We start from the raw sequence: 25,770 nt of genomic DNA, 5'->3' as shown, positions 1-25,770 counted from the left end.
GCGATTCATCAAAGATTTCAGCAAAATCTCCAGACCTCTGTGCAGTCTTCTCTCCAAAGATGTTGCCTTCAATTTCGATGCTGCTTGTGTGAAGGCATGGGAGGAATTAAAAACCCTTCTCACCACCGCTCCTATAGTCCGACCACCCGATTGGAAGCTTCCGTTCGAACTTATGTGTGATGCCTCTGATTATGCTGTTGGTGCTGTTTTAGGACAGCGAGTTGATAGACTACCATATGTGATATACTATGCTAGCAAAACCCTTAATGATGCCCAACTCAATTATTCAACTACCGAGAAGGAATTGCTTGCCGTCGTTTTCGCATTAGACAAGTTTAGATCTTATCTGATAGGGTCTAAGATCATCATATACACAGACCATGCGGCTTTGAAGTATCTTCTTTCCAAGAAGGATGCTAAAGCTCGCCTTATTCGATGGATACTCTTATTACAGGAATTCGATCTCGAAATCCGTGATAAGAAAGGTTGTGAGAATGTGGTTGCTGATCATTTGTCTAGATTAACTTTAGAGTCTATTGATGAATTGAGCTGATTAGAGAATCATTCCCAGATGAACAGCTGATGTCTATCTCAGACCTTCCTTGGTTTGCTGATATCGTTAACTACCTTGCTGCAGGTAGGATGCCCTCACATTGGTCGAGACAAGACCGCTCTAAGTTTTTGGCTGAAGTTAAACATTTCCTTTGGGATGACCCATATTTGTTTAAGTACTGCCAGACCAAATCATTAGGAGATGTGTCCCCAACACGAACAGAAAGATGTGATATCTTTTTGTCATGACCAAGCATGTGGAGGCCATTTCAGTGCCAAGAAAACCGCTGCAAAGATCTTGCAGTGTGGATTCTATTGGCCATCATTGTTCAAGGATTGCCATGATTATTGTGTTGCTTGTGAACGCTGTCAAAAGCTAGGAAGCATTTCGAGGAGAAACATGATGCCATTGAACCCCATTTTGATTGTGGAGATTTTTGATGTTTGGGGGATCGACTTCATGGGTCCATTCCCTATTTCTGACGGTAGATTGTACATCCTAGTCGCAGTTGATTACGTTTCTAAGTGGGTAGAAGCCATAGCAACCAGAACAAATGACCACAAGGTGGTACTTTCATTTCTAAAGGAAAACATATTTGCACGTTTTGGTACCCCTAGAGCTATCATCAGTGACGGCGGTTCACATTTTCGTAACAAGTACTTTGAGTCTTTAGTACGCAAGTATGGCATAACTCACAAGGTTGCTACTCCGTACCACCCTCAGACTAGTGGACAAGTAGAAGTTTCTAATAGGGAAATTAAGCACATTCTGAGAAGACGGTAACCCGTCTAGGAAAGATTGGTCATTAAGATTGAATGATGCTTTGTGGGCCTATAGAACAGCTTATAAGACACCAATTGGCATGTCCCCCTATCGTCTAGTGTATGGAAAGCCGTGCCATCTACCTGTGGAATTAGAACATCGTGCCTACTGGGCAATCAAGAGCTGAACTTTCTCTGGACGAAGCTGGAATTCAAAGGAAACTTCAACTCAACGAGTTGGAAGAATTGAGAAATGAGGCTTATGACAGTGCCAAGCTGTACAAGCAGAAGATGAAGATGTTTCATGACAAGCGTATTCTGCGCAAATCCTTCACTCCTGGTCAGAAAGTCTTGCTGTATGACTCCCGATTACATCTTTTTCCAGGAAAACTGCGTTCCAGATGGAAGGGTCCGTACCTAGTACGCACAGTTTTTCCTCATGGAGCTGTAGAGCTGGAGGATGTCTCCAACAAGAACGTTTTCAAAGTCAACGGGCAGAGATTAAAGCCATTCCTTGAGCCATTTCCACCCGACATTGAAACAACCAACCTGGAGGACCCGGTCTATGTGGACTAAACTGGTCCACTCTTTCCCTAAATAACCAAAAAGTTTTCCAAATGTTTCCCTAAAAACCAAAATTTTCTTTTTCCCATCCAAACCAAATGTCTCCCGACAAAACCAAATTTTCCAAAAAGTCCAATCCCATTAAAAACCAAATTTTCTTGTAGATAATGTGTTAGTTAAATTTCCTTTTGTATATATTTTGTGCTCATCCATTGTGACTCCTAATATGATGGATTTTTGCCTTGAATAACGGAGTTTTAATCGAGCTTTCGCCGTACAATCGGGTATTCTCTCTCCTTTTACTCTACTCAGCATGTTCCTCTTCATATATTGTTTTATAATTCTTTCCATTTTGAAACATTGAGGACAATGTTTAGTTTAGGTTTGGGGGTATAGAGTAGATACCATGATAAATGCCATAATTGAAAACGAACTCCATCTTTTTGAAAAAATTGAAAAATTCCAAAAAAAAAAAAAAAAAATCAAAATTCAAAAAAATTAAAAAAAAAAAAAAAAAATCATAAAAATGGAGCTCATTTACCTTGAAATGTTGACTCTTGTGCAAATATGTATTTTTATTAGGAGTCTTAGTCTAGATATTTAGGCACCCTGATTCTAGCACAATTCACATAGTGATAAGAAATTTGCACGCGCACGATCTACCAATACATGTATGGCCTCGATCTTCAAGGTGTTGATAGGAAGTTACGATTGCCAATCACTTTAGAATACTGAACGAAACTTGACTAGCTTGTTCTTTGGTTGGTTGGGATAGAAGGTGGAGGTTACATTAAGAAAGACAACCATCGAATTTAACTGGGTGCATCAAAAAGGGCTACCTCTTGCAAAGTGTCATGTAATTTTGTTTTTTTTTATGTATCAAAAGTGTTTCTCTTAAAAAAAAAAAAAAAAAAAAAAAAAAAAAAAAAAAAAAAAAAAAAAAAAAATATCAGAAAAATACAAAAAAATCAAGTATTTATCAATTCCATCATCTCTTGTTCCAAAAATAAAAAGAGATGTCAATGTAAATAAGAGTCATGTAAATAGTCATTTTGTTGTTTCTTTTGTAATAAGCAAGGAGGGTGTATGCCATTGATGTACAACGCGAGTAATTGTGAAATACCTCCAACTCATTCACAATTCTCGTAAAGTCCGGACAGCTAGCTAGATTTCGACCTCAGTTCTTAGCCTGAGAAACTATCTCTTGGTGATTAGTAGTCATAACTTCAGATCTTTCTTTACACATGTGTAGATACACTTTACACTCTTATCACATGTCTTTATTTGTTATCAGTGCTAGGATTGTGCCTTGATAGCTAGATTGACATCTCCATTTTGCTGTGAGCTTAAACTGTTTGCACATGTCACATTTGATGGAATCTGAGCTTATATTTTGACCTAGAACTTTGTAGGTACGTTCTAAGCAAACCTTCACGAGACTTCAACTCGTCCACTAGGGACACTTAGTGGTTTAAAAGGCTTAGTGCATACGCTAAATGCATTCGAGAGACCAGCGACAATGGTATAGTTAGGATTTCCTTAGTTTTGTTTTACTTGAGGACAAGTAAAATTCAGGTTTGGGGGTATTTGATGAGTGCCAAATATTGTATATATTTATCCCTTTTTGTTGGCATTTTAACTCATCTTTTATGCATTAATTCTACATTTTATCCCATATTCTGTATTTTCATTGTTTTCAAGAATAAATATTTTTTATTAATTAATTTTACATTTTTAGGTAATAAATAAAGACTAGATGAGTTACGGAGCCAAAAGAGCAAAGACACGGGAGAAGGCCGGTGGAAACTCTAGCGGAAAAGAAGTGAAGAATGTGTTATGGAAGACTCAAGGATAAAAATGGGCTTAAAAAGGAAGAACTTGTTCTTAAAGAAGAAGTGGGCTCAGCTTATCCCAAGCCCAAACTCATTTCCCAAACTCAAATCTATTTCCTAAGCCTAAATTCAAAACCCAAACCCGTTTCCCTTCTTAACCGTCAGATTGGATCCATTCCATCATCTAACGGTCGCTTCATCAGAGTACATCGAGCTTTGAAGTTCATGTCTAACATCATAGTACCTAACTCCATCTGGTGTCGTTAATTTTGTTGTAGTGTATAATCCAACGGTCTCTGCAGGATCCACTTCATCTCACCGTCAGATTGATCTTTCATCTCCACACCCCACGGTCGAGATTCGCCAAACATCAAAAATCCTTATCCTCGCTCAACACCCTAGCACCTAAGTTTATATACCACAAAACAAACACACCCTAGCCATCGAACCCACCTTCTTCTTCTCCCGACCGTTTGCAGAGAGCTCTGCAACCACCTCTCCCTGCCACCACCATCACTACCAGTCCTTGCCACCGCCGCCTGCGCCACCCTCACCACAGACACCATAAACCCATTCCCTAGTTGCCTCTCTTTCTCGTTCTTAGCACCCCCACACACTAGGTGCTACAATCAAGAGAGAGATAAGACTAGGGTTTCACCACAGTCGATTAAGGACAATTGGAGCAGGAGATGGAGTAGCAGAAGCAAGACAAGGCATGGGTTGAGCCCAATTGCATCAGAGGGTGAGTAATTTTCTTTAATTTTAAAAACCCTAATTTTCAAATTTGGGGATTATCCCAATTAGGGTTTGTAGAATTATAGCTTCCATGTAAACACTATAAATGGAGAATGGGTGTGTGGTAGAGAAGCTCTCTGGCTAGCCAGGACATTTTGATTACATTAATCCCAAATTTTCAGTTTGGCAACAGTGCAAGTGTGCAATTGCTTATCAGTTGAGTTTTGTGGAAATTATGTGTGCATTACATTTATATGTTGTTAGTAAAGTGTTGGATATGAGCTAAATTGCACTGAACTAGGGCTCTGATGAAGCCTAGTGTAATGTTAGATAATGCATGGTTAGGATAGAAATCTTCTAGCAATTTTATTTGAGCAATGAGAAGTGCTCAGTGCTTTGGCAGGCTTGTGATTGATTGTTCTGTCAAAAGACAATCAATTCTAGGGGCACATCTGAAGCAAGCTGTTCTTCATCTCATTCTAGTTGTATGCTTAGGAATTCCATCTCAACTTTGACTGCATTGTTTGATATAGGCACTTGGTGAACTCAGCTGCCTTAGTAACTCCAATCTCATTTTACAGTCAATTTTTGTAACTATCTCTCTATTTTGTTTACTGCCATTTTAAGTGTTTGTTCATTGTTGGTTGAATTTGTGCAACCCCTAATCTGCTGTGCACTGTATGTAGTGCATTGCCATCCTCTGCCCTTAGCTTATAGCTTTGGTTATTGCATTGCCACCTTAGTATCACTCTTTCATTGCTCACTGTCTTTGCCTTAGGTCACTGTAACTTCTTTGTTCACTGCCCTGTCACTGTTACTTAGAGAAATAGCTTAGGAAGCTTCACACACACTCAAATCTCTGTGGTTCGACCCTGCTTTCCCTGTTCTATATACTAGACCCTGTGCACTTGCAGGTTATATAATTGTGACTCTTTCCTAGGGCCACCAATAAGATAGGTTGAGTTTATCTCATTATTCCACCGCCTTTACTCTCTTCTGCTGTGAGAAATAAGCCGGGTATTTCTCATACGTGTCGTAGACCGCCATACCAAAACCCTAATTGTTATCCCCCCATTTGTGTGAAGCTGAGTCATCCTTCGTGATGACATGTTGAGAGAGAAATATTCTCTTTAGCCGATTTGTCCGAGATAGAGAGATATTCTCTAATTTGTAAGAATGACTAGGATGAGTCACGTGAAAAGGCATGGGATGCCTCGGAATTCGTGTGGAGAGTAGACTTTATTCCTACATGAGGCACGTGCTTACCATGGGGAATATTCAGCCTTATATGAGATTTTCCTAAGAGATTTGAATCTCTCTGAGATTTTGCAGAGAAATTTTGGCAGAGAGATTTGAATCTCTCCGAGATTTTGCAGAGAGACTTGAATCTCTCCGAGATTTTGTAGACGAATCAAAATCTCTACGAATATTTTCTTAACGGACTGAATCTCTCTGCTGGGACGAGTCGCAGCAGAGAGAAAAGGATTTTTACGCCCGATTAATGCCTCTGCGATACTTTGGATCACTTGTCTTTGACCAGCGTATCTCGCACAGATGTGCTAGGAATCAACTGCATGTCCATATGATGGGTCCAACAAGACCAGTGTATCTCGAAAGGATGTTTTAGGAGTCTGTCGAAAGGGCCCGGAGACAGAATAACTAGCGTATCTCGCGAGGATGTCCTAGAAATTATTCGAAAACCTCAGTAAGTCGAGTCAGAGCCTAGAGCAGACATGATCAGTGTATCTCGCGATGATGTACTAGGAATTAGTCCTTGATCTCAAATAGGGTGAGTCATGCTTACAGGAGACACACATATCTCTTCTCTGGGACATAAGTCCGCCGGAGACGTTTTTACGCGTCTACAGAGCCTACATGACCAGCATTAGCTCGTCGAGGATGTATACTAGGAATCATGGCATCACAATCAGCTCCTTCTCGCGATGACATGCTGGAATTGTGGTTGTTTTGGTTCATAAGTCTATTGGGGACGTTTTACGCTCTACGAAACCTACGTGACCAGCAGTATCTCGTCGAGGATGTGTGGTAGGAGTCATGGCATCACGACCAGCAATGTCTCTCGGGGATGTATACTAGAAATCGTGGCTATGGGTGACTTGAGGAATAAGGTCTTAATCTCTTCCGTGAGAGTTGAGTTTTGCCTATCGTCTTGAAATGACGCTTTTTCCCCTTGTCTAAGTTTCACCATCTACATTAAGTCCCCTACTCATAGTAGAACCTTGATTGTTTTATGATGAGTATATAGATGGCGACGATGCGAAGTTACAATCACTCGTTCTTTTAGACTTGTAGAGTCCCTGAATCTATGCTTAGTCTTCGTTTGTTCTGATTCTGAACTTGAAATCGACTCTGGACTTGGAATTTCTCGTAAATATTAATGCTGGGCAGTTTTTATCCGAGGGTTGTAGTGTTGTCATTGCAAAATCCATGCCTTAGGCATATATATTTGCGATTAGGATTTATCTGATTAAAATCCTAATTTTCAGCGTTGCTCGTGTAAACAAATGTTGTGATGCTTCAATATGAGCCGCGAAGATGGGCTAGGATTGTAGAAAGGAGACAATATCTTGAGTTGATGAAAATTGAAAGTCACGGGATATCTCGTTGTATAATTGGAAGATCCACCTTGCATCAAAATGCTAGATGTGCAAAAATTGGTTTAAGTGAATCTTATATCTGAAGTTGTGTCTGCATATGGTACCTTCTTACTCTGCAGTCACCCATAAGAAAGAGAGATAGGGCTTAGTCCCCAATTATTGAGATTGAAGAAAATACCTTGATAGAGTTGAAACTTGGTCACAAGTTAATGATGACTTGTAGTTATGTTTTGAAATAAGCCAACACTTTGAATTAGGATTTGATGAACCAGTTTATCTTGTTGTCTTGATTGTATCTGAGCATAACTTGCGTAATTGTTCAAAATCCTAATTGTTCTCTTTTGGCTAAAAATTGAGCTTCGACTCTCTAGAGGAATAATAGACCTGAACGGATCCTTGAATATCCGTGAGGTTGGTGACTCATGATGAGAAAATATGGATTCCATTTTCGGAAATGTAGAATCTTTGTCCCAGAGAAGTTCTGAATTCAGACTTGTATTTTTCCTAAACCCTAATTTTACGTCTGATGATAGGTTTGAGAACCTACAATAAATACACTGCAAGTGCACAGTGTGTAACTAGCAAACAATGGCAAGTACAGGTCATTCCTAGGAGAGTGAGAAATACTACTACTATCTAATACCAAGAATGAACAAATCAATAAGACGATGTTTAACGATTTTCAGATATTCAGGACAAAATGAAATAACAAATAATTCTTAACGGTAAATAAAATGGGAGTGAGTTATCAGGGTTTTCGATTTCCACCAATTCAATCATATAAAACTCTACTAATATCTATTTATTACTCAAGACAAATTTCGAAATCAATCTCATGTCTCGGAAGATGGTATATTAAATTCTAAAATATAGTTTCTCCGCTGTAATTTCCTTCGCTTCATGGGTAGTGATTCAAAAGCACTACATATCAATCCAAAAGCATATCACATCAAGAGATTTAACCAAAACACGAAATACCAATCGAAAAGCATAAATAATCAAGAAAATCACATAAACAATTAAACGCCAAGCTATATGCAGAGAGATTACTATTCAATCATATCATTATTAGAAATATCATCGTAGAGTTCATATAAATAAACTGGATTCTATCTAAACCCTAACATGGATCTAGCTAGCCATGGCTTTCTCAAAAGACATAAACAAGTTTCAATCAAAACCACTAGCTTATCGAAAATGAAAATGGGAAAAGTAAGACTAAACCCTATTCTCTGTGTAGCCGCGCCTCTTTCCTGGTTTTGGCTTGTAGCCGCAACCTCCTCCCTTGTTCTTTTCTTCTCAGTTCATATATACTGATGCTACGAATAAGTTCCATCGAGACCTAGGACAACTGCCAAGGACCATCCCAAAACTTCAGTGGACTCCAAATCTACCTTCATCCAATATCGGCTACACCACCAGTTCAATTCTGTCCGTCTGATATCTTTGCATCTGCCAGCTACGACCATAGCAATTTTCTTTATTTTCCCTGACCGCCCAACCAACTCCACCGGTAGCAACAACTCGGAACAACACAACTCCAGCCATTACAATCACTCATCAAACACGAAATCTCACAAAATTTTCTAACTGACTTCCAGCGCCGAGAATCACCAGCACTACTCCTTGTCTCGTCGTCTTGTCTCAGTCAATCGATGACACCATTCAAATTCAGACCAAGCCACTCGAACATGACCAAGCCAACCAACATGCTCATCTCCTTCCATAATCACCGTCGACCAAACTAAGTCTTCTCGTTCTCCATCTTGGCTACGACACCAACCTCCATTCGCGGCTCATCTGAACATCTCCTCCATTACGAATTTAAAGCAGACAACATACTTCTTAACTTCTCTCCAATTCCATTTCTTTCTTACACAGATTCAGCGCCTAACAAACCCTTTTGTTCTCATGATTCAATCACATCAAAAGCCAGCTTCCGTTCATCTGCAGTTACATCTCAGAATTGCTCTCGTTCTTCCATTCCTTAGCATTAACCCATTGCAGATTCAACTCAGCCAACTACTGTATCTTCGCGGCAACTTCAGATGCAATTAGGTCTTGGAACTGGATTCCATCTTCTTCTCTCTATTTGTGTTCTCCCACCACCATCTCCAAAGTCCACCTAACATACAGACCATTCACCATCTTCACTGACATATTCCATTTTCTCACGAGCAATTCAACCCAATTTCAGACCACAGCTAACTGCAGACTCCAAGTAACATTGGTATTCAGTAATGCCTTCGCATGAGTTCATGTCTTCTCCTTCTTCGCAGCTGTTCGTTTTCTTCATCGAGAATTATCAAGGAAACCACTTTTCGTCAATAACACCTACTCCATCTGCTGCTGCAATTAAGTATGACTTAACCACTGCCTGCAACTGTGTCGACCAAAGAACAACCAACTCCGTCTCGTGCTGTTGTCAAACCCCTGATTGTAATGATAAAACGAAACTAACTTATGGAAATAGCCAGCAGCTGCTTCAAACGATTGAGAACGCTCCACTGAAAGTGATAAAGCTGGTTCATTTTTTTTTTTTTGACCAAGGGCGCAATATGTTGTGAAATATACCACATAAGAAAGTGGTAGAGAGTGCCACGTCCACCTTCCTGTTGGCCCACTTGTGGACGTAACATGTTTGGCAACCAAACACATTTCTTTTGGGCCGTTATGAGCTCGTTTATGGGCTGCTGATATATAAAAATACCAGGCCAGCCATAATAATTTGTTAATTTCGTCACAAGTGTTTCTGATTAAGATGTTTATCCACCGGTGATCGGATTTACTTTTACTTGCACTAAAATAGTATTGTTAACAAAAATATCGAGTCCTATCTAGTACAAACATGGGTATAAAATGTAGTATTTATGTGCTTATTAATATACCCACACTTATATTTTGCTAGTTCTCGAGCAAATCAGAAAAAGACCCGCTACACAGCTGGTCATATAATCAATCATTTCTTTTTAAGACCCGCTACCAGCTGGTCATGACAAATACCGTAGAAAAGACCCGCTACACAGCTGGTCATAACCCTAAAGATCATAAACTTTTTTTCCAGATCCGCTAAACAACTGATCATATGATGCAATTTTTTTTTTAATGTAGACCCGCTACACATCTGGTCAATTTTTTTTAATCAAAATCCATAATAAAAATGTCACTCCCCCACACTTAAACATTACATTGTCCTCAATGTAAGTGAGTTACCAACATAGAAATTGAGGTGGGAAATTCAAAAAGGCGATATGCAAAAACTAAAGAACTAAAAATAAAAGATAGAGAGTGCAGGGAACAAATCTAATGGGTTGACTCCCATGAAGCGTAAGGTATTTGTTTTCCTGCTTGCCAGTAGCATGTAGTCTCATACAAGGTGAGGTTGGTACCCCAAAGTAAGCTGCCAATCATATATATAGAGTCTGAAAAGTTGGGGGTCAATCCAACTAATCCGGTCAGTGGAGAACATGAACCTGCAGTAAGATTGACTAGTACCCAGAGAGCTAAAACTAAATTCAATCTTAGTCAGAACATAATTCGAACCTGCCCAAAATATGTGGAAATGTGAAGTAAATCAGATTCACAGATAATTAGTAAAAATTGTTTAAAGTATTGAATAGTTTTTGTACTCCCTAAATCAGGTTCTAAGTCCGAGGAAATAACTTACTTGACAGATATTGGTTCAAATTCACTCGCTAAATAAGGGTTCAATGGAGCAAAAATATCACGACTCATAGACCCACTATCATCTACAACGGTTTCGTTATTAATATTATCAAGATGAGGAAAATCAAAACTTGATAGGTTAGACAATGTCTTAAGGGTCAAGGTCGGATCTTTCTCGACTGATGAAACTAATCGAGACTCTGGAAAAACTAGAGGTTCTAGTTTGGGCTTCCATTTATTAGTGTCTAGCAGCGGTGTGGAGTCTAACAAAGCACTGACTTCACAAATAGCACTGTTATCATCAAAATCATACCCAAAATGAGCTAAACAAACCTCTAATGGATCTTCCAAGTCGCTCTTGCAAAAGCTTTGCGAGTGCATACTTTTATTTCGCCCACTGGATCCAATTGCAGCACTTCAAGCTAGAGTACCTAAAAAAAAATCAAACAAACTGCGTAAAAAGGAACTAAAGAAAATCTAAAGGAAAAACAAAAATAAATTATGTACAAAAAATAAAAATAAACTATATACAATGATATCAACTAGAGAGTATTTTGCAACCACTCCCCGGCAGCGGCACCAAAAACTTGATAGGTTTGAGAACCTACAATAAATACACTGCAAGTGCACAATGTCTAACTAGCAAACAATGGCAAGTACAGGTCGTTCCACGAGGAGTGTGAAATACTACTACTAGCTAATACCAAGAATCAACAAATCAATAAGACGATGTTTAACGATTTTCAGATATTCGGGACAAAATGAAATAACAAATAATTCTTAACGGTAAATAAAATGGGAGTGAGTTATCAGGGTTTTCGATTTCCACCAATTCAATCATATAAAACTCTACTAATCTCTATTTATTACTCAAGACAAATTTCGAAATCAATCTATTGTCTCGGAAGATGGTATCTTAAATGTTTCTCCGTTATAATTTCCTTCGCTTCATGGGTAGTGATTCTAAAGCATTACATATCAATCCTAAAGCATATCACGTCAAGGGATTTAACCAAAGCACGAAATATCAATCGAAAAGCATAAATAATCAAGAAAATCACATAAACAATTAAACGCCAAGCTATATGAAGAGAGATTACTATTCAATCGTATCATTATTAGAAATATCATCGTAGAGTTCATATAAATAAATTGGCTTCTATCTAAACCCTAACATGGCTCTAGCTAGCCATGACTTTCTCAAAAACCATAAACAAATTTCAATCAAAACGACTAGCTTATCGAAAATGAAAATGGGAAAAGTAAGACTAAACCCTATTCTCTGTGTAGCCGCGCCTCTTTCCTGGTTTTGGCTTGTAGCCGCAACCTCCTCCCTTCTTCTTTTCTTCTCAGTTCATATATACTGATGCTACGAATAAGTTCCATCGAGACCTAGGACAACTGCCAAGGACCATCCCAAAACTTTAGTGGACTCCAAATCTACCTTCATCCAATATCGGCTACACCACCAGTTCCATTCTGTCCGTCTGATCTCTTTGCATCTGCCAGCTACGACCATAACAATTTTCTTTATTTTCCCTGACCGCCCAACCAACTCCACAGGTAGCAACAACTCGGAACAACACAACTCTAGCCATTACAATCACTCATCCAACACGAAATCTCGCAAAATTTTATAACCGACTTCCAGCGCCGAGAATCCCCAGCACTACTCCTTGTCTCGTCGTCTTCTCTCAGCCAATCGATGCCTCCATTCAAATTCAGACTAAGCCACTCGAACATGACCAAGCCAGCCAACATGTTCATCTCCTTCCATAATCACCGTAGACCCAAGTCTTCTCGTTCTCCATCTTGGCTACGACACCAACCTCCATTCGCGGCTCATCTGAACATCTCCTCCATTACGAATTCAAAGCAGACAACATACTTCTTAACTTCTCTCCAATTCCATTTCTTTCTTACACAGATTCAGCGCCTAACAAACCCTTTTGTTCTCATGCTTCAATCACATCAAAATCTAGCTTCCGTTCATCTTCAGTTACATCTCAGAACTGCTCTCGTTCTTCCATTTCTCAGCATTAAACCATTGCAGATTCAACTCAGCCAACTACTGTGTCTTCGCGGAAACTTCAGATGCAATTAGGTCTTGAAACTGGATTCCATCTTCTTCTCTCTATTTGTGTTCTCCCATCACCATCTCCAAAGTCCACCTCACATACAGACCATTCACCATCTTCAATGACATATTCCATTTTCTCACGAGCTATTCAACCCAATTTCAGACCACAGCTAACTGCAGACTCCAAGTAACATTGGTATTCAGTAATGCCTTCGCATGATTTCATGTCTTGTTCTTCTCCGCAGTTGTTCGTTTTCTTCATTGAGAACTGTCAAGGAAACCCACTTTCCGTCGACAGCACATACTCCATCTGTTGCTGCAATTAAGTATGACTTAGCCACCGTCTGCAAATGTGTCGTCCAAAGAACAACCAACTCCGTCTCGTGCTGTTGTCAAACCCCTGATTGTAATGATGAAACTAAACTAACTTATGGAAATGGCCAGCAGCTTCTTCAAACGATTGAGAACGCTCCACTGAAGGTGACAAAGCTGGTTCATTTGTTTTTACCATGGGCGCAATATGTTGTGAAATATACCACAAAAGAAAAGTGGTAGGGAGTGCCAATTCCTTTTGGCCCACTTGTGGACGTTACATGTTTGGAAACCAAACACATTTCTTTTGGTCCGTGATGAGCTGGTTTATGGGCTGCTGATACATAAAAATACCAGGCCAGCCATAATAATTTGTTAATTTCGTCACAAGTGCTTCTGATTAAGCCGTTTATCCACCAGTGATCGTATTTACTTGTACTTTCTGCAAAAGCACTAAAATAGTATTGTTAACCAAGATATTGAGTCCTAACTAGTACAAACATGGGTATAAAATGTAGCATTTACGTGCTTATCATCTGACTCCTTCAAACACTCTATAGAGGCTTGACGAGGCTTGGAAGGTGTGCATCTATCTTGTTGGGTCGATACCTTGTGTGATGAGAGCTTGTTTAATTCCTTGTGCCAATCAGACTCCTCTTTATTAGAGGAAATACATATTTTTGAAACTAAGGGTATTTTCATCAAAAACCACTATGAGCTTGATTTTTTTGGCATAAGAGAGGTATGGATCTTCCCTAGGCATAATCCCGTTTTTAAAGAGAGATTGGCTCGTTTCTGGTTCTGCTTTTGGAAATCATGAACTCGAATTTCCCGTTTTGAGCTAGATTCCATTTACTCTTTCTGAAATTCTGCCTCTGGATTCTGTTTCAATCCCGTTCCTCTTTGAACACTTAGAGAAATTAATAATCACGTGTATGAGGCCTTTGGAATGAGTATGTGAGCGCTTGGTCGGTCTCTAGATGTATTAGGGCGTTCTTCTTTGAAAATACTCAAAATTATGAAATAAGGGTATTTCAGTTAAAATCCCTTATGAGCTCGCTTTTTTTTTTCTGAATAGTGATGAGACAAAAAAAAAGGGTTGAAATATGTGTAGGTAATTTTCCAATAGAATGGGGAGAGGCTTGACTCCCTGTTATAAGAAGAAAAATCCAATTTTCACCCATCTTTCCAGAAATAGGGTTATGTCGTCAAAACCCTAATCTCTTTTAATTTTCTTTTCCGAAAAATTCCGAGAGAATATGTGACGCCCCAATACTCTATAGAATCATCCTTACTCGTGTGAGGGGCTTGGCTCTTTCCTTTTTGGAGAAATCCCTTTCTTTGTCGAACTCTTGAAATTAGGGCTTTTTGGTCAACACCCTAATTCTGTTTTCAAATTATTCATCTTAAAAGTTCCGAGGGAATGGATAACGTCCCATTGGTCTTGGAAAGTGTTTTTACATGAGTGGTGAAGATCTTGGCCACGTCTTGGAGGAATTTTTTGAAGGAGGAAAAGTCTAGGTTTCCTTATCTGAGCCAAATTGCCTTAATTTCCTCTTTTTGCTCTAATTCCTTTTCCTTTTACATGAGAGATCCCCTTTTGAGATAGGATTGAAAAGATAACTATTTTTCACTCTTTTTGGGTGTGTACTAATTATGGAGGTCAGTTCATTCTTCTTTGACAAATCCTGTTCGTACTGAGATTCCATTTTTGAGCCGAACTCTTCTGTCTTTTCATGAAACTCCTTTCTTTGCTTGACTTGAACTCTAGTTGGAAAACCGTGTGTATGGGTCTAACATGAGTGGATACGAACTTGATCAGATTTCTTCAATCATCTATGATGCATACTTCTTCGACCATCGAATCAATAGAAGTAGTCATATTTGTCAAAGATTCTCTTCGTTTAGGTGTTCGTCACAAAACTTCAGATTTGAGACACTTAGGGAGAATGGATGTAATATCTTTATATGGACTCCGATTTGATTCCCCATCCCCAACTTTGAAAGAAAATAAGATAGGCTTTCTAACGCAAAATGAATGACTCGATTCCTAGTTCGTTTGGTCAATCAAATCCATGCATACTTTTGACTTCAAAAATCTCGTATAAAAATTTCAGGAGTTTTCAAATTGCACTTACTTCGGTGTTGGGACCACATATCCTATATATTTTGTCCGTTTGAAGCGCCCTTTTGGTATGTTATTGGGAAGACATATAGGATCACATTATCTTCAGAAAGTATCGTGAAATTCCTTATGAATTTTCATAAGTTTTTAAGTCTTTGCGCTGCAACGTTCATCAATCTGAATTACAAAAGGAATCCTTGTTTCAGTTGGATTCTTAAAGCGTTCTCTTGTTTCAAGCACAACCCCTTGGAATATTATGACTTCACCACCCTTCTTTAGCTTGGTTTAGGTCGTGAATTTTATATTCTTAGACTAGAGACACGGCCGTAATATGATTATTCGTTTTACTCTTTGGTTTCCAGAAACAGGGCCGTCCCTGCTGTTAAAGCAGCCAAAGCTGCGCTTGAGGCCACAAAACTAAAGAGGCCACAAATTTTTAAAAATTACCTCCCCAACTGAATGATATTATGTTCATTATGTATGTTATTTCAAAAAGCTGGTACCATGCATGAAACGTACGATGACACATCCAATATGTGTCATGCCCGGATCCATCTGATATGATATCTATAAATACACCTTTGGCACAATCAGTTATACATGATTTTTTAGTTTTTCACATCCTTTATTCTTAGATGCTTCATGGTATGATATCTGTGTAATCCCATTTGATATTACCTTTTCTGTGAAGCATACGCTCGTACATATATATCATTATAAAGATTTTATGAGTGTATATTGCTTCAAACAAACAAAAAAAAAATCCTTATTTTCTTACAAAATCCCATAACGTTTGGCTATTAAAAAATCAAAAAAGAAATTTGATCTTAAGTGTTGGTGATGTTGTTTTTTTTTTTTTATCATAGATTCCATATTACTTGCCTATAAATCTACGGTGAGAATCGATTTTAGTGTGCTGATGGTGATTTTTTCCTAATTAGCGGGACTAAATTTTAAGTTAAAAAAAATCGTAATATGGGGCCACATATCATTTTTTTCAATTGAGGCCACCAAAAAACCAGGATTGGGCCTGTCCAGAAAACATGTTTTGCTTGATCCCTTGTTAAAGTGTGGATCCAAACAAATCCACGGGTATCTCATGAGATGTGAGATGGATTTCTTGATAAGTACAGGACTCTAGGCATGAGGGTATACTTGAAGGGACTAGGATAAGACAAGGCTTGAAGGGATTGTAGGAGGACAAGGTTTTAGGGGAAAATGCTGGTCCTCATGTAAATCAAACCTCTAGTCATGTGTTGTTGCTCCCTTGATCTTAACTTATGTAATTTGAACTTTGCATGCTTATCTGATCTTCTATTTGTTTGTAGAGTACTCTTCATGGTGAGAACGAGTTAGATCTTGGTAGTATGCGGATGAGGCGGGCTTCAACAATTTCAAAAGGATTTCAGAAAGAGATTCGGGTGCAGAACCCATGTCTTGACTGCGGATAAGACATTTACTGATGGATTATATCATGAGAATGATATCTCCGAACAGTATTGCTTCTGATGATTTTGAAAACCTGGGAAACTTGGTGACAACCGTGAGAATATTCGCTTTCAATGTGAGGTGGTTGCGAGAGTGGCTCAATTCTATCAGGATCCGTCGGGGTGAATTGAGTTCAGGTCCTCGTATTTTAGAGAGTTTCTTAATCTGGAATGAAGCATGGTAAATGAAGATCTGGAACATGCTAAGACAGTGTCTCGAGATGCAGAAGCCAAAGTGAAGCAGCGGAACATGAAGAAAGAGATTTTCTCTATGGGGCTCTGTCGGAAGATTTCTCCAGGGTTGATATTTTCTCTATATGAACCTTTTCTATAAGCATCTGGTAAAGGAATGGGGCCCTCATGAGTTTGAACTTCATGCAAACCCTAGATTTCTCCGTCGGGTAAGCGAGTAGGTGAAAACCCTAAGTTAAATTCGTAATAGAAGTTCCTTCCTTGCGCGATCCTGACTCCAGAGGCTGTAAAAACTTCGTTTGATGTCCGATTTCAGTGGTTGACCCCAACTATCGAACAGAAAAGACCCAACCTTCATCTACTGGAGAAAAATTAGGATTTTTAGCTTGTTTTTTCGGTGATATTTCCATATGAAGTTGAAGTTGAAACCGAAATCCATATCTTTTAGCAATAACTCCTTCAAGTGTTTTGATGATATCTCTTGGATCGTGTATTGAAACATCATGCCCTTTTAACACATGGTATGAGATACGTAGACGGATATGTTTTTATCAAGGGAGCATTGTTGAATTCGCAACCCGTTTGTCCCAGTTTGTCGAGTTGGCTGGATGAAGTATTAGTCGCGTCTGAATAGAGTGGAAACTATAGACTCCGATTGCGAATCCTAGTTTGTCTCTTGCATGTGTTTGTTTTAGAGGGATAATTTGAATGCTTCTTCTACTTGATATAGTCATGTTGCACGCGTATAAAACCCTAAAACATCTTATTTTCATTCAGGATCCAGAACATATTAATTGCTAAGTACAGAGAAGATGGTGGAGGAGAATTCGACAAGGCTGGAGAGAGATGTGAGATTTATCGAATTACAGATAAGTCCCCTTCACGATTTTCAAGGCCGAACTCTAATATCATAGTCCCCAAGTAATAACATGTTATAATGTGTACTTGAGTAGTTGAATGTTCTTGATGTGTCCCGATCTTTTGAGACTTTTGCCTTGAACGTTTCTAAATCTGTTATATGAAAACTGGATGTCTGGGCCACCTTCTGTTGGCCATGCAGGTGTGTGATGCACGATTCTTCTTTAGTCCCCAGTTTGATATAATACTAGGGATTCCCATTGACTCGGGATGCTTGTAATATGTAGTAAGACCCTTGTAGCATACGAGATTGAGTCTTCAAGGCAGGCAAACGATAATCTGTGGGTTGGACGTCTGTGGAGAGTCATGTAGAGATATTGACGCATGTGTGTTTGTGGACAAGATGAATTTGTTGTTCCACCTTTAAAATGTGTATTGACAGGGATCATGTGAACTTCTCTAACAAAATTATCCGTTGAGATTTTTTCTTCTTTTAGAAGGATTCTCAACCGAACTTGAGTTATATATGCCTTCTGGTACCAGTAGGGTAATAGATACATTTAGATCCTACTCCGCGGTCGATTTTTTGTTTGTTTTATTTATGGAAGAGTTCTCTGGGAATCTGCTAGGTAATTATTCACGTGGAGGAGTCGTGTTTTTACATGAATAAATTGTATGTGATCGTCATATTTTATCCTTCGCTCATCGCATCTGAGCCTGACTCATGGAATAACCTGTCAGGTGGATTTTCTTGATAGAAGAGACTTTGACCGAGGGAACTGCTAGTATGCGTCTGAATGAGTAACGTATATCCTGAATCTATGGTCCCGAGTCCTTTTCTTTTTTTACTTCAGTAACAGTGGATGATTGTATCTGTATGTCGAGTAACGGGGTTTAATCTGAATTGTTGGCATCACTTCAGATTTGTTTTCCCTTGGTAGGTTCAGGTGCGAAGATATTCTGCTTCTCCTACTCTTGGGTGAACTGAGGTCCCATCGGAAAATGATACTAGATAATCTTTGGTGTAGCCGAGATGGAGGCGCATCGAGACTTAGTCGTACAATTGTTATGACTCCTCTTCTTTCTTACGGGACGAGTGTTGAGATAGCATATAAGCCGGAGGCTTTGAATCTTCGTATAAGTATGAGGTTTTTCCGAGCAATGTATTGGAATCTAGTTTCATCTTATACTTTTTCAAGTTCTAGCCATGATCCTCTGAAACAGGAAAACGATAAGATGCCTCCTGGCTGGCGATTTATGACCTTATGTGGCTCTGCAATGCTAATTTTTTTGGAATTTTCCAAGTTTTCGCTAAGTTTATCCTGTAAACGACGAAAATAAAAATCCGACAGAAGAAAAACTAGGTCAATCGGATACAGAATGAAAAAGTTATAGGTAAAATAGTAAAGTGGAGTAAACTTCTCGAGTCCCATGTGATCCGGTTTCGGGCCCTTAACCTAAACGAATTTTGGAGAAAATATTTGTCATAATCTCCAAGTTTAGATCATCATCTGGTCCTTGAGGTCCTTGAGAGTGATAAGGACGGCTAGATGGTGTCATGTCCCATGTCTTATACGACACCCGTGTATAAGGACACCCTGGTGTACTTAGTATTGTTAGTGTGTGCCTGGCACATGTGCCATTCTTCTTCCCCCATATGTATCGATTTTGCTTTCCCTTTCTTTTCAGTTAATAGAATTATTATTTTGTTGTTCATCCCTCTTTGATATTTATCCTTCATTTTCACAGTGTAGATCCTATGGATCTGAGTCTGATTATCCATTTGTAGTGTAGATCACTATAGATGGTTGCTCCTTTAATATGTCGCGTTTGTAATGAGCTTTATCTTCTCCAGTAAGGTCGATTGCAGGCAAGATCCCGTCAGTCCTATTCTCAGCAGTTTTAGTACTTTTTCTTTAGGAAACATGTACTCGATCTAGATTTGTTGGATTTATCCCTTCTGGTAACTCTAAAGGCGTTTTCAAATAAGTCTGGATATCGATATGAGATTTTGCAAGATTCTGTTAAGTCTCCGGGAGTCCTCCTTGGTACTTATCCAACATTTTCAAGGATTAGAAGTATATTTTTATGAAAATAGGTTACTATGGCGTTTTGTTATGTAGGAAGAGATCCACGTGATACGGGATGCACTAACCTATTCACTAAGGTCAAGTTCGAAAGATAGAAAAAGTGCTGGTAGAGATAAATCTCTCGGCTAAGCCTGTAATGGATTTACAGGGACTGAATCAATGGAACGTTTTTGTATTTGTATTGGTGGAATCGTATTCCTTCCTAAAAGACCATGATTGATATCTGTAGCTGAGTGGACAACCTCCCATTGTGGTAGCCAAAATGTAGTTACTTCAAATCTGAGAGAAGTTAGAAGTGATATTCTAGGGTTTCTGAAAGTGAGTTATGGGAGGTTGAGTACGAACATTCTTCGCCTAAACCACGCATAGTGGCCGTTCAAAGGCTGCTTCAGTCACAGGGAATAGGTTTAGGGCTGGTTGTTAGAGCACTGCTCGATCGAACTCGCATGTGTTGCTATCTCAAGCATGTTTGTCAATGTTAGTGATCAAAACTATAAGTCTTGATTTCTAGCCTATTTATATATGTCTCAGACTATGACATAGTTTGTGTACTTGAGCTTAGACTTCATGGCGCGTATCACTTGAAGACGAAGAACTACTAAGGAGAGCTTGTGGAACTTCATCGACAAAAGGTATGTGAAGACTTTAACTCATCTATTACTTGGAAAGTCTATTTCTACTCTATCTCCTATATTGAGACATAAGTCATGTTACGATATAGTTTTCTCTACACATTTGAGATTTCGAGCTGAGTATATCTCGTTCACATATTTCTTGAAATATGTGTTGGTAAGCTTTCGCTTCGACCAAGTTCATCTTATATGAGAAAATTTCCGCGTAACATCTTACATGGTTTGTGTGATACAATCATTTGATGTAAGACTTGGAATGTTTCGATAATGATTATTTCAATATCTTGAAAATTGCTTTGATGCTAATAGTGTGTGAAAACGGCTATTGTCACTATAGAAGAATGTTTCAATTATTGAAATAAAGAGTTTAGAATCTTGTAACCATCTTTGGATATAAGCATAGTGTGTTCACACATTAGTGTATAAGTCCAAAACCGGGAGCCTAAAGTATGCATACTTGTGTGTATACAAAAAGGTTGTAGGAGAGTGGGTAAGTATGCGTACCCGTACGCATACTGGCGGAAGTTCACGTCCGTGAATTTCTGCTGAGTTTGAAAACCAAAACCAAACTCATCCAGTTACCTAAAGTACGTGTACCCGTACGCATACTGGCGGAAAGTTCACGTCCGTGAATTTCTGCTGAGTTTAAAAACTAAAACAAACTCAAATCCGGTTACGTAAGTACGCATACCTAAGTGGTTACTTTCTAAGATCGGTTGTACATGAACCTAAAACATTTATCAATAAGAAATGAAATCTTTGCAAACCGTGCTTATAATATTCATGTATTTATTCGAGTGAATCAAACCAATTTTGCTTCAATTGTGTTCTTGTATAAATCCATGAGAATATAGCAATTGAACAACTCTTTAACTAGTTTCATTTGAGTCATTTGAAATAGTTATGGTTAAGATGAATAAGGTTGATATGAGAGTAATCAAATGGCTAACCTCGGTTAACTATTTGTGAACCAACATGGTGTACATGTTTAGGTATGGTTATATAAACCTAAATGAGGGTACATTTCATTTGTGTGTAACAAGCTAAGTTCGATCTAACGGTTTAAAGATATTAGCTTGGTTGAATCGGGTTTTTCATCTAACGGTGATTATTGAATTCCAAACCCTGATTTGAAAACTATATAAAGGATAAATCTAGCAACTGGGAAACCTAATCCCCACACCTCTTGTGTGTTACTAGTTGCATAACTAGAGTCGATTCTCCTTTAACCTTAGGTTTCTTCTCGAGACCTTATAGGTTAATGACTTGAAGACTTCATTGGGATTGTGAAGCCAGACCCAACTATTCTCTTTGTAGTTGAGCGATCTGATCTTGCTATTTCTATCGTGATTGAGTGCAGTTGTAAAATTGGCTTGAGATTTATATCTCCGATAGGCAAGATAAAAAAGTAATCACAAACACCTTCGTCTCATCGTCTGTGATTCCAAAATAACTTGTTTCACCAGTCGATTAAGTTTATTGTGAGGTGATTGATAATACTAGGTTGTTCTGCGGGAATATAAGTCTGGTTTATCAGTTGGTTCCTGTCCACCTTGATTTATCAAAAGACGGAATAAAAACTCTTGGGTAATTTTGTGGGAGAAAGATTTATTCAATCCTGTAGAATTTTCTGTGTGAGACAAATTTGTTTATCAAGTCTTCGACTTTGGGTCGTAGCAACTCTTAGTTGTAGGTGAGATCATCTAAGGGAATCAAGTGCGTAGTATCCTGCTAGGATTAGAGACGTAAGGAGTGCAACTGTACCTTGAATCAGTGTGAGATTGATTAGGGTTCAACTACAGTCCATTCCGAAGTTAATTGGTAGTAGGCCAGTGTATTTAGCGGCTTAATACAGTGTGGTGTTCAAACTAGACTAGGTCTCGGGGATTTTCTGCATTTGTAGTTTCCTCGTTAACAAAATTCTGGTGTCTGTGTTATTTCTTTTCCGCATTATATTTTGTTATATAATTGAAATATCACAGGTTGTGCGTTAAGATTAATTAATTAGAATATCCAACCTTTGGTTGTTGATTTACATTGATTGACACTTGAACATTGGTCTTTGGTTCCGTTCAAGTAATTCCTCTTATATTCAATCGGGCTCGCAGATTTCTATTTGTTGATTGCAGATTGAATTAAGAGTTAGAGATATTAAAATCTTAGATATACTTTATTCTAGATTGAGTCTAACTGTTTAGTTGATTCTCTAGAAAGTGTATTGGAGTAATTCCTCTCATATTACCAAACGAATTGTTGGGTATGGTTGTTAGACCCCGCATTTTCAATTAGTATCAGAGCAGGCAAACACGTTAAAGACCTTACAAGTCTGTGTTTGTAGCGATCTGATATGGACAAATGTGCTATCTCTATAAACGTACCACCAGTCTTCGATGGCTCAAATTACTTATGGTGGAAAATTGCTATAATTGCCTTTCTTAAAGTACGAGATTTTCAATCATGGGTTTATGTAGCTAATAACTATGATGATCCCGTTGTGGCAGTAGGGAATGCAACCGTTCCTAAGGATATTGGTGCATACGATGTTGCTGAGATACTTGTTGCAAAGAAAAACTCTGACGGTTTGAATGCCATCATACATGCCATTACCCCATATCTTCAGCACCATGTGACTACGTGTACTCGGTCTAAATATGCTTGAGATATATCAGAAACCGTATTCGAAGGAAATACCAGTGAAAAGGAAGCTAGGCTTCAAAACCTTAATTCCGATTGGGAAAACCTTCGTATGGTAGATGAAGATTCATTTGATGAGTTTAATCACAAAGTGTCTGAAATTGTTAATGCATCTTTTGCATTGGGTAAGAATAATCCTGAAAAGGACATTGTGATGAAAATTCTCAGATCGCTGTCATCTAGATACGATTCTAAGAAGCATGCCATCATTGAAGGGAAAAACCTTGACAATCTTTCCAGACATACTCTTGTGGGAAAGATTAGATTACTTGATCTTGATCAGAATACAGTCAGAACTTATGCGTTCAATGCTGTGACCATTCTAAGTGAAGCCTTTAACTTGTCATGGGATGATGAATGTTGTTCTAATCATGTTGATTCTAATAAATCACTGATGGCATAAAAGATCAAGGATATGGTAAAGAAAAGCAAAAGATCCGAGAGATCGTCTTCTCTCTCTATTGCTTCTGATGATTTAAGTCAAAAAAAATCTCAGGGTCACAACGAATTACATACTACTGTAGTGTACGGAAAGTTCATCCTTCTCGGCAGAAGTTTCACGTATTTCAAACTCTAGATTGGAATGCGAATCAGAAACTGAGATCCTAGAATTTCTGAATAAGTCTAAAGAAATTCACCAGGAAAATATTCAACTGAAAGAATTGTTGAATAAACTTGAGTCATCACTACATGTGAAATCTCTTGAGATTGACTGTCTTAATGATGAATTCACCAGAACCCTATTTCTAAAATAAAATGAGATCAATTATCTCAAATGTGACCTGCAAAGGTTGTCAGGAAGCTCAGACAAAATTTCAGCAATGTTATTTGGTTAAAAGGCTTTCGGAAACACCCAAGGTTTAGGGTTCAAAGGTAAGACTGTAAGCACAACAAACTCGGTTGTTCCAACCGGTTTTGGATCAATCGAACTTGAGTGTTGTGAAAAACATGTATCGGCTCTACAAAGCAAATATTCTTTACTATGCTCTTTTTGTGCAAGTACAAGTCATGTCCGGAGTAAGTGTTGGAGATTCAAGAGGAACTGTAAAATAATTACCAAACTTCAAGATGACATGCAAAAGATGAATCTGACTATAGAGAAGCAGTCAGAGACGTCTAGGTACAAGAATAAATCCAAAAGAATCAGAGGCAGACGAGGTAAGTTCATTTACTCATCAAACCTTGAAATATCACCCAGTGACACGAGATGTGAACACTCTATTCACTCTATTACTATCTAAACCATAGTAGTAAATCGTATCCTTATTTTGGACTCGAAAAATAAGAATTACTTCAAGTCTTGTAAATCTTTTGTTGACTTTTTTTGTTCCATATTGAGCAAGTAAATATTTTATTGTTAAGATTGGTAATGGATCATGAACCGTGGAGACTTTTTCAAGGTCCTTTAGGGTTTTGCTATTCTGAAGTCTATTTATGTTCATTTGTGAACATCACTGTTCTTTACCTTCTTTTTTAAAAATACAGTCTCTTGGCCCCTATAACTAGAGGTACCACGAAAAGAGATGATGTACAAGCAATTAATGTGTATCTATGTGAAGGAATTAGTCATCAACCTCTTGATGACTAATCAATTAAGGGACCTCCAGTGGATTAAGGAACCTTTTAGTTATCTTAATTATTGTTGTTTTTATAATTATGTTTAGCTGTTAATTGAGTCTGTGCCAAACACACGTGTTGTGCACGCTTTCCTTATGTGTATGGGTATAAGTCTGTACTTTGGATCCTTCTTATGGTATGAAGAATAATAATCAAAAACTATCTTTTCTCTCTAAAACCTTTTGTTCTCCCCAATCTATCTCAATCCTTAGAGATCATGACTTGTTTCTGTGCTAATTTGTAGTGAAGATGACTACAATTGGTATCAGAGCAGTCGATTCTGAGACTGCGCTACCATGAATGAGTTTGAAACTGCTCTCCTCTCTTCCTTGAAGAAAATGTTAGATGATAAATTGAAGGCTTTCGAAGAACGTTTGTTGAAGAAGAACATGAGATCCGGTGTTGGTTTACTGGAAACACCATCATGTTCTAATTCTCAAGCTGACTTGAAAAGGGTTTTTGACAGCTGACTAAGTTTCACTGATGGAATTGAGGGTCGGGGTATCGATTCACAATTGATTGTTGATGCTGGAAAATTAAATTATAGATCTGAAAGCATCGGTTTAGTTGGAACTGAGTTTATTCATTCGAAGATGATTGAGACAGAAGTTGATGTCAGTTTGAAATCAATTTCAAAGGATTCAACTTCGGTAAGTCAATTATTTCAAAATTATTCAACTCCTAGTCCAGTAGATGAAAGTAATTTTCGATCTACACCAATAATTGCTTTCTCTAATATTGATGGATCTAGTATTATTAATGAAGTTCATAAATACAATGGGAATTCGATGTTTATGGATTATCAAGAGGGTAAACCCTTCGTTTCTGAACATAATTATCCTAATGTTCTCAACTTCGGTAAGTATTTTGAATTCTCAAGTTAGAAAGGTTACAATTAGTGAGGTAGAAGATTACAACTCATTAAAAGGGGTCACTCAAAATTCTTCTAATTAT

The 25,770-nt window shown here is 38.3% G+C and overlaps 1 pseudogene; it reads left to right on the top strand.

The window, feature by feature from the left end:
- Positions 1 to 415: 415 nt before the first annotated feature.
- The window catches only part of LOC113286001, a 101,437-nt pseudogene continuing 76,082 nt past the window's right edge, over positions 416 to 25,770 (top strand).

This window comes from Papaver somniferum, chromosome 6 (genome assembly GCF_003573695.1).
Source record: "Papaver somniferum cultivar HN1 chromosome 6, ASM357369v1, whole genome shotgun sequence".
In the NCBI taxonomy this organism is placed as follows: domain Eukaryota; kingdom Viridiplantae; phylum Streptophyta; class Magnoliopsida; order Ranunculales; family Papaveraceae; genus Papaver; species Papaver somniferum.
This window is presented reverse-complemented; position numbering and strand designations above follow the sequence as displayed.